The sequence below is a fragment of the Rhinoderma darwinii genome (assembly GCF_050947455.1).
Source record: "Rhinoderma darwinii isolate aRhiDar2 chromosome 3 unlocalized genomic scaffold, aRhiDar2.hap1 SUPER_3_unloc_11, whole genome shotgun sequence".
NCBI lineage: Eukaryota > Metazoa > Chordata > Amphibia > Anura > Rhinodermatidae > Rhinoderma > Rhinoderma darwinii.
This window is the reverse complement of record NW_027461736.1, coordinates 461,146-473,730: the sequence shown is the minus strand read 5'-3', so window position 1 is coordinate 473,730 and position 12,585 is coordinate 461,146. Positions and strand designations below refer to the sequence as shown.

At 42.1% G+C, this 12,585-nt stretch overlaps 1 pseudogene; it reads right to left on the bottom strand.

Annotated features, from left to right (window-relative positions):
- Nucleotides 1–6,611, bottom strand: part of LOC142682180 (uncharacterized) — a 58,963-nt pseudogene extending 52,352 nt beyond the window's left edge.
- Nucleotides 6,612–12,585: the final 5,974 nt, after the last annotated feature.

The following is a 12,585-nucleotide window of genomic DNA, read 5'->3' as shown; positions in this document are numbered from 1 at the left end:
GGGGGATTGAGGAATTGCCCAGGACCGCATCCTCTTAAGGCTAGCGACAGCCATAATCACTTGTATCTGCATCCTCAGGACGCAGATACAAATTAATACTATAGGCTGCAGGCCACATTGGGCCTGCAGCCTATTAAGGCTTGGAAGAATCCCTGCGCAGGTCGCCGTGATGATGTCACTGCATCACGCTGGTCTGCGCAAGCGTGCCTCCCGGAGGCTGTGCAGCACTCCGTCCGTCTCGCGGGAACGAGGCAAGGTAAGTACAATATATTTTTATTTTTTTTGGGGCGGCTGTGTGACAATATAGAGGGGGGGATTGCTCTGTATTACTATATACAAGGGGGGTATTGCTGTGTAGCACTATATACAAGAAGGAGCTTTGTGGCACTATACAAAAGGGGGAGCTGTGTGGCACTATATTAAGGTGGGGGCTGTGTGGAACTATACTAATGGGGGCTGTGTGGCACTATACTAAGCGGGGCTGTATGGCACTATTTACAAGGGGAGGAGGGCTTTGTGTGGCACTGTCTACCAGGGGGCTGTGTGTGGCACTATCTACAGGGGCTGTGTGTGTGGTGCCATATACCAGAGGACTGTGTGTGGCACTATCTACAGTGGACTGTATGGCACTATTTACAAGGGGAGGTGGGCTGTGTATGTTGCTATCTGCAGGGGTCTCTGTGTGGAGCAATCTACAGGGGACTGTGGGGCACTATATACACGGGGGGCTGTGTGACACTATTTACAAGGGAGGGGGCTGTGTGGCACTATATACAAGAGAGGGAGGCTGTGTGGCACTATTTACATGGGGGGCTGTATGGCACTATATACAAGGGGGGCTGTCTGGCACTATATACAAGGGGGTGCTATGTGGCACTATCTACTAAGGGAGGGCTGTGTGGCACTATCTATTAGGGGCTGTGTGGCACTATATACAAGGGAGGAGGACTGTGGCACTACCTACAGGGGGGCTGTGTGTGGCGCTATCTATAGGGGGCATTATTACTGTGGGGGCACAATGGGGGCACAGTTACTGATGGAGCACTTTTCTTGTGTCGAGCAGGGATAATTATTAGCATCTGGGGCACTGTGGATTATGAGGTTGTTTAGAGGATGGGGTATAAGTGGAGAGGGTGATGGAAAAGTAAGCAGCCAACATGTCTGTGTGTCAAATTCTGCAGAGACAAGTCATGGCTGGAATAAGTCATCACAGTGGTCTGGGCCGGATGGAAATCAAAGGGAAAGTGAATGACTAATCAGAGAAAACATCACTTGTGAGTCACTAGATATAAATGTGCTGTAATCACTGATATTGTCTGCAGAGCTCCTGTGTATAACTGGCATCTACCACTATATGGTCAATACATGGTGGTAATATTGTTCTTTGTATAGTAGTTTTTATCCAGTTACAATATGGGGTATTATTTTGTCACTATGTGGTTATGGTGTGGAGGTATTATTCAGTAACAGTATGGGGCTATTACTCAGTCACTATGTGGTTAGGGTGTGGACATATTATTCAGTAACAGCATGGGGGTATTATTCAGTCACAATGTGGTTACGGTTTGGCGGTATTATTCAGTAACAATATGGAGGGTATTATTCAGTAACAGTATGGGGGTATTATTCAGTAACAATATGGAGGGTATTATTCAGTAACAGTATGGAGGGTATTATTCAGTAACAGTATGGGGGTGCTATTCAGTCACTATGTGGTAATAGTGTGGCGGTATTATTCAGTAAAAGTATAGGGGTATTATTCAGTCACTATGTGGTTATGGTGTGTCTGTATTATTCAGTAACAGTATGGGGCTATTATTCAGTCTATGTGGTTATGATGTGGTGGTATTATTCAGGAACAGTATGGGGGTACTATTCAGTCTATGCGGTTATGGTGTGGAGGTACTATTCAGTAACAGTATTGGGTATTATTCTGTCACTATGTGGTTATGGTGTGGCAGTATTATTCAGTAACAGTATAGGAGTATTATTCAGTCACTCTTTGCTATGGTGTAGAGGTATTATTCAGTAACAGTATGGGGGTATTATTCAGTCACTATCTGGTTGTGGTGTGGAGGTATTATTCAGTAACAGTATGGGGGTATTATTCAGTCACTATGTGGTAATGGTGTGGCGGTATTATTCAGTAACAGTATGGGGGTATTATTCATTCACTCTGTGGTTGTGGTGTGGAGGTATTATTCAGTAACATTATGGGTGTATTATTCAGTCTATGTGGTTATGATGTGGTGGTTATATTTAGTAACAGTATGGGGGTATTATTCTGTCACTATGTGCTTATGGTGTGGCGGTATTATTCAGTAACAGTATGGGGGTATTATTTAGTCACTATCTGGTTGTGGTGTGGTTGGTATTATTCAGTAACATTATGGGTGTATTATTCAGTCTATGTGGTTATGGTGTGGCGGTATTATTCAGTAACATTATGGGTGTATTATTCAGTCTATGTGGTTATGGTGTGGTGGTATTATTCAGTAACATTATGGGTGTATTATTCAGTCACTATGTGTTTATGGTGTGGCGGTATTATTCAGTAACAGTATGGGGGTATTATTCTGTCTCTATATGGTTATGGTGTGGCGGTATTATTCAGTAAAAGTATGGGGGTATTATTCAGTCACTATGTGGGTATGGTTTGACTGTATAATTTAGTAACACTATGGGGTTATTTAGTCAATATGTGGTTGTGGTGTGGAGGTATTATTCAGTAACATTATGGGTGTATTATTCAGTCACTATGTGGTTATGGTGTGGCGGTATTATTCAGTAACAGTATGGGGGTATTATTCAGTCACTATGTGGTTATGGTGTGGTAGTATTATTCAGTAACAGTATGGAGGTATTAGTCAGTCACTATGTGGTTTTGGTGTGGGAGTATTATTCAGTAACAGTATGGAGGTATTAGTCAGTCACTATGTGGTTATGGTGTGGCGGTATTATTCAGTAACAGTATGGGGTATTATTAAGTCACTATGTGGTTATGGTGTGGTGGTATTATTCAGTAACAATATGAGGGTATTATTCAGTCACTATGTGGTTATGGTGTGTATGTATTATTTAGTAAAAGTATGGGTGTATTATTCAGTCACTATGTGGTTATGGTGTGGTGGTATTATTCAGTAACAGTATGGTGTATTATTCAGTCACTATGTGGTTATGGTATGGCGGTATTATTCAGTAACAGTATGGTGGTATTATTCAGTCACTATGCGGTTATGGTGTCGCGGTATTATTCAGTAACAGTATGGTGGTAATATTCAGTCACTATGTGGTTATGGTGTGGCGGTATTATTCAGTAACAGTACGGGGGTATTATTCAGTCACTATGTGGTTTTGGTGTGGAGGTATTATTCAGTAACAGTATGGGGGGTATTATTCAGTCAGTATGTAATTATGATGTGGTGGTATTATTCAGTAACAGTATGGAGGTATTATTCAGTCACTATGTGGTTATGGTGTGGCGGTATTATTCAGTAACAGTATGGAGGTATTAGTCAGTCACTATGTGGTTATGGTGTGGTGGTATTATTCAGTAACAGTATGGTGGTATTATTCAGTCACTATGTGGTTATGGTGTGGTGGTATTATTCAGTAACAGTATGGTGGTATTATTCAGTCACTATGTGGTTATGGTGTGGCAGTATTATTCAGTAACAGTATGGGGGGTATTATTCAGTCACTGTGGTTATGGTGTGGTGGTATTATTCAGTATCAGTATGGGGGTATTATTCAGTCACTATGTGGCTATGGTGTGGAGGTATTATTCAGTCACTATGTGGTTATGGTGTGGAGGTATTATTCAGTAACAGTATGGAGATATTATTCAGTAACAGTATGGGGGTATTATTCAGTAACAGTATGGTGGTATTATTCAGTCACTATGTGGTTATGGTATGGAGGTATTATTCAGTAACAGTATGGGGGTATTATTCAGTAACAGTATGGGGGTATTATTCAGTCACTATGTGGTTATGGTATGGAGGTATTATTCAGTAACTGTATGGGGGTATTATTCAGTCACTATGTGGTTATGGTGTGGCGGTATTATTCAGTAACAGTATGGGTGTATTATTCAGTCACTATGTGGTTATGGTGTGGCGGTATTATTCAGTAACAGTATGGGTGTATTATTCAGTCACTATGTGGTTATGGTGTGGCAGTATTATGGGGTATTATTCAGCTTCTATGTGGTTATAGTGTGGCAGTATGATTCAGTAACAGTATGGAGGTATTATTCAGTCTCTTCGTGGTTATGGTGTGACGGTATTATTCATTAACAGTACATTGGTATTATTCATTCACTATGTGTTCATGGTGTGGCAGTATTATGCAGTCACTATGAGGTGGTAATATGTGGTCATGATGTGGTGGTATTATTCAGTAACATTACGGTGATATTATTCAGTCACTATGTGGTTGTAATATGTGGTTATGGTGTGGTGGTATTATTCAGTAACAGTATGGTGGTATTATTCAGTCACTATGAGGAGGTAATATGTGGTCATGGTGTTGCAGTATTATTTGGACATTTTCTAGTACTTTTATTATTAATATTGGTCTTGGTATTCTGGGTTTTCTTCAGTAACGGTATGATGGTAATATGTATGGTAATAGTATTTGCTTCTTGGGTAGTGCATAGTGTGTCACATTATATACATTGACATGTACTGTGAACTCACGTGTGGGATGGGGGCCCAGACCTTACAAACAGTCAGTCTCCTGTGCTATTATCTCAATATGGTTCCTCGCTCTACTGTTTTTATAGTCCCAATTCATTTATATAAGGTAAGAATGAGGACAGCGAGACTTCCATATTTTGAGTTTATTGGGTCGCACTATAAAAGTGGATGGAGGTTGTAAAATACATGACTAACTGATAAATGTCCCGGTACTTACTCTCCAATGGTGGAGCGAATGATCTTCTCCACCTTCCAGAAAGAAAGCTTTGTGCAATATAGAGCAATTCCATTCAGAGCCGTTTAAAATGAATATAAAGCACATGATATATCAACTCCACTATTATTCACAACTTTATTATTACATCTGTCCTAGTCCCTGTCTGTATCAGTACTAGTCCCTGTCTATACATCCATCCTACTTACTGTCTATGTATCCATATTAGTCCCTGTCTTTACATCTGTCCTAGTCCCTCTCTTAACATCTGTCCTAGTCCCTGTCTGTACATATGTTCTAGTCCCTGTCTATACATCTGTCCTAGTCCCTGTCTAACATCCATACTACTCACTGCCTATGCATCCATATTATTCCCTGTCTATACATCTGTCCTAGTCCCTGTCTATACATTGATCATATTTCCTGTCTATTCATCTGTCATCGTCCCTGTCTATACATCTGTCATAGTACCTGACTATACATACATCCTAGTCTCTGTGTATACATCCGTCATAGTCCCTGTCTATACATCCATAATAGTCCCTGTCTTTGCTTCCGTTATATTCCCTGTCTATACATACATCCTAGTCTCTGTGTATACATCCGTCATAATCCCTGTCTATGCTTCCGTTATAGTCCCTTTCTATACATACATCCTAATCTCTGTGTATACATCCGTCCTAGTCCCTGTCTGTACACATGTCCTAGTCCCTGTTTATACATCTGTCCTAGTCCCTGTCTATACATCGGTTTTAGTCCCTGTCTATACATCTGTCCTAGTCCCTGTCTAACATCCATCCTACTCACTGTCTATGCATCCATATTAGTCCCTGTCTATACATCTGTCCTAGTCCCTGTCTATACATCCGTCCTAGTCCCTGTCTATACATCCATCATAGCCCCTGTCTATGCATCCGTCATTGTCTCTGTTTATGCATCTGTCCTAGTCCCTGTCTATACATCTGTCCTAGTCCCTGTCTAACATCCATCCTACTCACTGTCTATGCATCCATATTAGTCCCTGTCTATACATCTGTCCTAGTCCCTGTCTATACATCCGTCCTAGTACCTGTCTATACATCCATCATAGCCCCTGTCTATGCATCCGTCATTGTCTCTGTTTATACATCCGTCATAGTCTCTGTTTATACATCCGTTATAGTCCCTGTCTATAAATCTGTACTAGTCCCTGTCTATACATCTGCACTAGTCCCTGTCTATACATCTATCATACTCCCTGCCTATACATACATCCTTGTCTCTGTATATACCTATGTCCTATTCCTTGTCACCATGTCTGCCCCATTCCCTTTGTGCCTTTTATTTTATAGTCCTCATTTTATTTTGATCCTATTCTTTTTTTTTTCTATCGTCTCTTATCTCTCTGCCTATTAACGCCCAAAACATAAAATATGAGTGTTCAGTTCTAGTAAGTAATCCCACTACTTACTACTACATCTACGTCATATTCTTCCATACATTACTCACTTTAAGCTGGAAGCCACGTGTTTCCGTTCCTTCATCACAAACCTCCATGGAGCCCCAGTCACCCCATGTTTCTCCATTTGGAACGGTTACTTTGGTCTGAGCTGCTACTAAGTTCTGCAGAATTACAAAGAGTAGAATGACGGGCAACATCTTGTCTTCTGTATGAAGGTCTCACCATGTATGGATGGAAGCTGGTGGTAGATGGTCATGGCTGGTTACGAACCCTTATATATATATATATGGAATAAGGAACTTGGCTCATCGCCAGATGATATCTGATTTCCTGGTTTAAGATTGTTACAATAAACAAACAAAAGATTTTTATTCATTAAGAACATTTCTGTATTCTACATTTATGGTTGGTCTTGCTATGGATTCAATACAGAACATCTAGTCTTTTATTATGGTCTAGATAGTCAATGTTATTTGTGTTCTCTATGTAGATAAATAGTCATGTGAGAATCGATCATCCAATTTACTAGCCCATAGATTTCATTAGGTGACTTGATATGTCTGGTTTTGATTTGAGATTCACTAAACATGACAGATTCATTCACCCAATGTATTCAAAGATTACACTTAAAAAGGGGTTGTCCAGGCACAGAAAAACTGATGAACTATCCACCAGATTGGTCATTAGTATATGATCAGTGGGGGTCCAACACCCAGACCCCGCACCGATCAGCTGCTTCGGCTGCCTCCGGGCACCGGATATCCAAGCCGGAAGCGGCTGGGCTGCAGAACTGCTGCTCCACTCCTACTCAGGCAAATAGGAACAGAGTTGCAGTTCTGCAGCAAGGTCGCGCTATGCAGTGTACGAAGCCTTCTGCTTCCGGCTCCGAATACTGCATACCCTGCATAACATCCGGCACCCGGAGGCAACCGGAGCAAGTGATCAGTGCGGGTTGGAACCCCACTGATCATATACTGATGACCTATACTATGGATAGATCATGAGTTGTCCATGCCTGGACAACACCTATAAGGGGCCTCATCATGGATGCTGATGGTGGTGGACACTTAGATTATCACTCTGCACCTAACCAAAGCTTAACTAGGCTCAACTAAAGCCTTTTTCACTTATCTGCAACCAATACTTATTGAAGGTGCACTGATTTTTCAGTAGTAGACTTGCGTTCGAGGACCGCCAAAGGGGGTGTACAAAAATTACTTCTTACCGCAGGATAAATGCATTGCCCAGTTAAAGGCCCCAGAACATAACAGACCATGGTGGATATGAGCCAATTAGCAAGCAGGAAAAGAAGGAGCAAGTTTACTAAATTGCTCCGAGTCTTCGAACCCTACTTTTCATTCTTTGTCGTCTAAGGATTTCACTAAATGGTAATCTGCACTGGAAGAAGCGGTGGACAGGCCTTCAGTTAAAGTGCCAAATTCAGAGGAATATCGAAGAAGAAGAATGAACTTATCTGAAGCTTCCAAGAGGAGGTCAACCAAGACAAATGGTAAAAAATACCTCCCGTCTCTGATCCTGCCACAAGCTTCTACTTTAGACCTTACCATTGCCAGGATCTCTTTTTCTAAAGAAATCTTTCCTATGGGCTCTACAGCAGGCTCTGCCGCCATTCGACAGATTAAAAAAAAATTCTATTTGCTCGGATTTATGGTGCCATGAATTTCTACATGCCACATGTGCGCTCAGGCTCGCGTTGTGATTTCAGGAAATGAAAATGTTTCCAGCTGTTGCTTTTCTCCAGTTTTGGTCCCAAAAATGGTCTCCTTGGGTGGACAATGTTATGGCATTGTGGTTGTAAAAGAAGACGTACAAGGGTCCATATAGATCCCACAAAAGACAGTTTGGCTTGCTGATGGTAATGAGACATCCAGACATTTCCATTAAAGCAATTCTGGATACATCACACATACAATATTGGACTGTTCCTTACTCCTATGCCCATAAACATCACTTAAGCTACAAGATCAGGTCTTTGCTAATTTTTATTGGCTTTGACCAGATGTAGGGACTCTATGCTTAGGACTGCTACCTCTGCATACCCTATAGCTACACCAATTATTTGGAAAAATAGGAGTCACTCGCAAGCTGCTATAGTACGATATGAGGGATAGAGGCCTATAGGTGCTGAATTTGCATGAATATTTCATCCCAGAATTTGAGAACGGCTCTGGCTATTTTATAGGAGAATAATGGGTAACAAAGCTTTGAGCACTTAGCCACCACCTACTTCCATCACAAGAAAGCATTCTACCAATATATCCAAATTAGGGCTTATTCACATGAACGTTGAATACGTCCGTGTGATGGCCGTTCAAACAACGGCAGTCACAAGGATCACATGTTTTTCAATGGGGCCGTTTACACGGCCGTTGTTTTAACGAACCGTGTGAAGGGCCCGTTAAAAAATAGAACATGTCCTATTGTCTTCCGTTTTCATGGATCCCTCGATAGACTCAAGTCTATGAGGGACCGGTGGGAACGGGTCCCGCACGGGTGCAACGTTTTTCACATCCGAGTTTCCCCTAGTCCGTGTGAATAAGCCCTTACACATATGTTATTTCAAGTTTGTTTCCCTAGCCCATCAGTCAAACTCAGTAAGTTCCAGGGCCTGGTTATGCCAAAGGTTTGCAAAAAATCCATATACGTTCTAGTGGGAAGACAAGAAAGAAAATAATTATACTCTGTAAGGGTCACTATAAAGTCACTATGTCTACAATGGAGAAGTTTTTGGGTGTAATTATTGTTTATAAACTGAATGATAACGCTCAAAGCCAGTCTGCTTCCTCTAAAGCCAACTAACGTTGCCTTGCATTAGAAAGGGTATGGCTTCTAGAGAAGAAAACTAAATTAGCTTGATGCATGGAAGATCTTAGTTATGAAGAAAACTTGTCAGAACTTCATATATTTACTCTAAAGTGAAATATTCAGGGGTCATATATTTATATAAATATGCAAATGATCGTTGCCGGGCGTTTTTCGCCTTCTTTTGAGTAAACTATGGGTTTTGAATGTTGAATATGTTGGACTTAGGTCTTTTTTCAACCCACTATGAAGCATTCTAGCAACATAAGTGGGAGTTTGGTTGGTCTCAAAAGATCTCTAGATCTACCAACCACATGGAATTTAACCCCTTTCCAGCATTTGATCTAGGGTTACGTCATAGCCCGGAAGAGGATTTATGGAGCAGGCTCTTACGCGACCCAACATGGTCCGTGTAAAGGAGCGCCGATCAACGAAACAGCTCATTGATCGGCGCTCTTTTGCTCCTTTCACAAGGGGCTATGTATGGGGACGAGTGCTCGTTACAACGATCGTTCATCTCCATACATTTCTATCATGTTAGCAGCATGTCCCCTTCTTTAAACAGAGAGATGTGCTGCCGACAACGATGATATTTTAGGCTGTGTAAACGATATGATCATTCGATGAACGGGTGTCTGCTCGTTCATCGGCTGATCGTTGCCCTGTTTACACAGGCACAAGCATTCACAAAACGCTTGTTTGCCCGATAATTGTCACATGAAAAAGGGTCTCAAGCCCACTCCATACTCTGTCAGGCGACACCTCAATGCAACAGTCGGACAACAGCCGGGATCAGATATAACCCTGTCAACAACAGCAACCGAAGCAACTTAGCCATTGAAATGTGGGGTTGGCCCCATTGGCCCTCCAACACACCATTGCGGGGTGCCGATGGTTGGCAGGGCAGCCTGGGGGCCTAATTAAGCCTCCAAGTCTGCCATCCCTCTGCTCCTATGAAGTCCTGTCAGAGGCAGGGCTGAATAGGAGCCAGTAAAAACACAATATGCTGCAATACTCTTATTCCAGCCGACAAATATTTTTTTCCCAGTTTCCCAGTACATTATATGGTTAAAAAAATGGTGCCGTAAAAACTTCAAAAACAATCCTTCATACGGCTATATTGACGAAAAAATAAAAGTTATGGCTTTTTAAGGTAGGGAGGAAAAAGCAAAAGAAAATCCTGTCTCTGATGGTACTTCATCCCTACATGTCTGTCCCATATAACCCACAACTGCTGACCCTATTTTTGAGAGGTTATGGACAAATGAGTTATTCTTCTTTAAATGTGGTGGACATGTCCAATGTTATCTGAACTATGGGCAGCAATTGTTTTTCAGGCTCTCCCATCCCTTCTAAACCAATAATGGATGTCCTAATTATAAACCTAGATGATCTAGGCACCATACAGTGGCCTATGGTCCGTAATAAATGCGTGTAGGGCTCCATGTGCCACCAAACAGACTCGATGAAAACTTCAAAATTTAAAAGTAAGTTTGTGGACCGAAATGGCCCCCCACTACCATGTGCCATTCATAATACTGGGAACTTCTTATGTGACAGGGGGTCATTGGACCCCATTAGGAAACATAGCCCAGGGATAACTGCTATTTCTGCACCCTTTATAGTTATGCCCACTGAATGAAGCATCCCATGAATCTTAAGTACAGCCCCACACAGAGACGTAACTTGAAGCTCCTAGCCCCCAATGCCAAATTTGTAACCGGAACCCCCACCTACCATGTGCCATTTATAAAACTGGAGTCTTATGTGACAGAGAGGCATTTGGGCCCCTGAGGCACCAGGGCTTGGGTGAAACAAAACCTCTAAACCCCCTTTAGCGACAAGCCTGTTCCCACAACCTCTTAAGTTTTCAGGCTGCACATACGAGCTCCTGGGTATGCATTAATGGGGTCGTCCAGGCATGGACAACTGATGACCTATCCACAGGATAGGACATCAGTTTATGATTGTGGGGGTCCGACACACAGACCCCGCTCCGATCAGCTGCTCCGGCTGCCTACGGCCTCGGATGTACATGCTGGAAGCAGATGGCTCCAGTCACGGAAAACCCTGCATAACATCCAAATACTGCATACCCTGCATAATACCCAGCGCCTGGAAGCAGCTGGAGCAGCTGATCGGTGTAGGCCTCGGGTGTTGGACCCCCATCGCTCATATACTGATGACCTATTCTGTGAATAGGTCATCAGTTGTTCGTGCCTGGACAACCCCTTTAAGCAACTACTGGACACATCTAGAGATGAGCGAACCGATTCAGCACAAGTCTCATTTGGTCTGAATTTCCCAAAATTTTTGCATTCACCAAAATGAAAAACTTTTGGGGTTTGCGGTGCATAAATTGTCAAAACACCGGGCACGATTTTTCCGATTTAAGAAAGAAAAGAACAGGAAGAAGAGGACATACAAAAAAAAAACATACTTACCACATCCCCTTTTCTCCCGACACTTCCCTTCTGGCAGGTGAGATGACATAGTTGTCCCACTTGACCGCTGCAGCCAATCACAGGCTACAGTGGTCACGTGGGACAGCTACGGAACTTGGAAAGTATGGAAACCACTGAAAAAATGATACTAAGGATGGGGTGCTACAAATGTGCAAAAAAGCAAATACTAATAGTAAAGAAGTACATTATGAACGAGCGCACACCCAATATAATAAAGATAAGTTTATTGTTCGATACATAAAAAAATCTATAACCAGAGAGAGACTCAATCAATTGGGACAAAACTACGTCATGAAGAAGTTGTTCCCAGTGACCGCTGCAGCAATTTACATGGGACAGCTACGTCATCTCACCTGCCGGCAGGGACGCGTCGCTACGGGGGAACAACCGAAGTGGCGAGTATGTTTTTTATTTTTGTGGAATCGCAAGTGCCCCGATTGCCTTGTTTGACTCTCTGATGTCTTCTAGGACCATATTCCACTTGGATACAGTCCTAGAAGACATCAGAGGGTCTTTGAGGCTGTCGGGGGACTTGCATTTTGCGGCAAAATTATTTGGACTGAAATTAATTTCAAATCAGCCCAGAAACAAATTTCCTGAAATTCGCTCCTTGCAAGACACGTCTAAGTAGAATTGTTTGTGCTCTTTGTAGGAAACTTCCACATAACACACTCAGGGGATATTTTTAGTATAACATATAACCTCAACTGCAAATCTAGCTCTGTGACCTATTTGATAAATTGAAGATGCAATATACAATACGTCGGTAGAACAATACAAACTCTGCATTGCCGACTAAATAAACATCGGTCAAACTGTGTGAATAACTGCATACAACGTCGTAGATCCAGACATCGTACGATACAACATAAAGGATACTACAACTGCTATTCGATCGCACCAATCGAACACTTAGGTACCCAATGATCTAAATGAGATAAA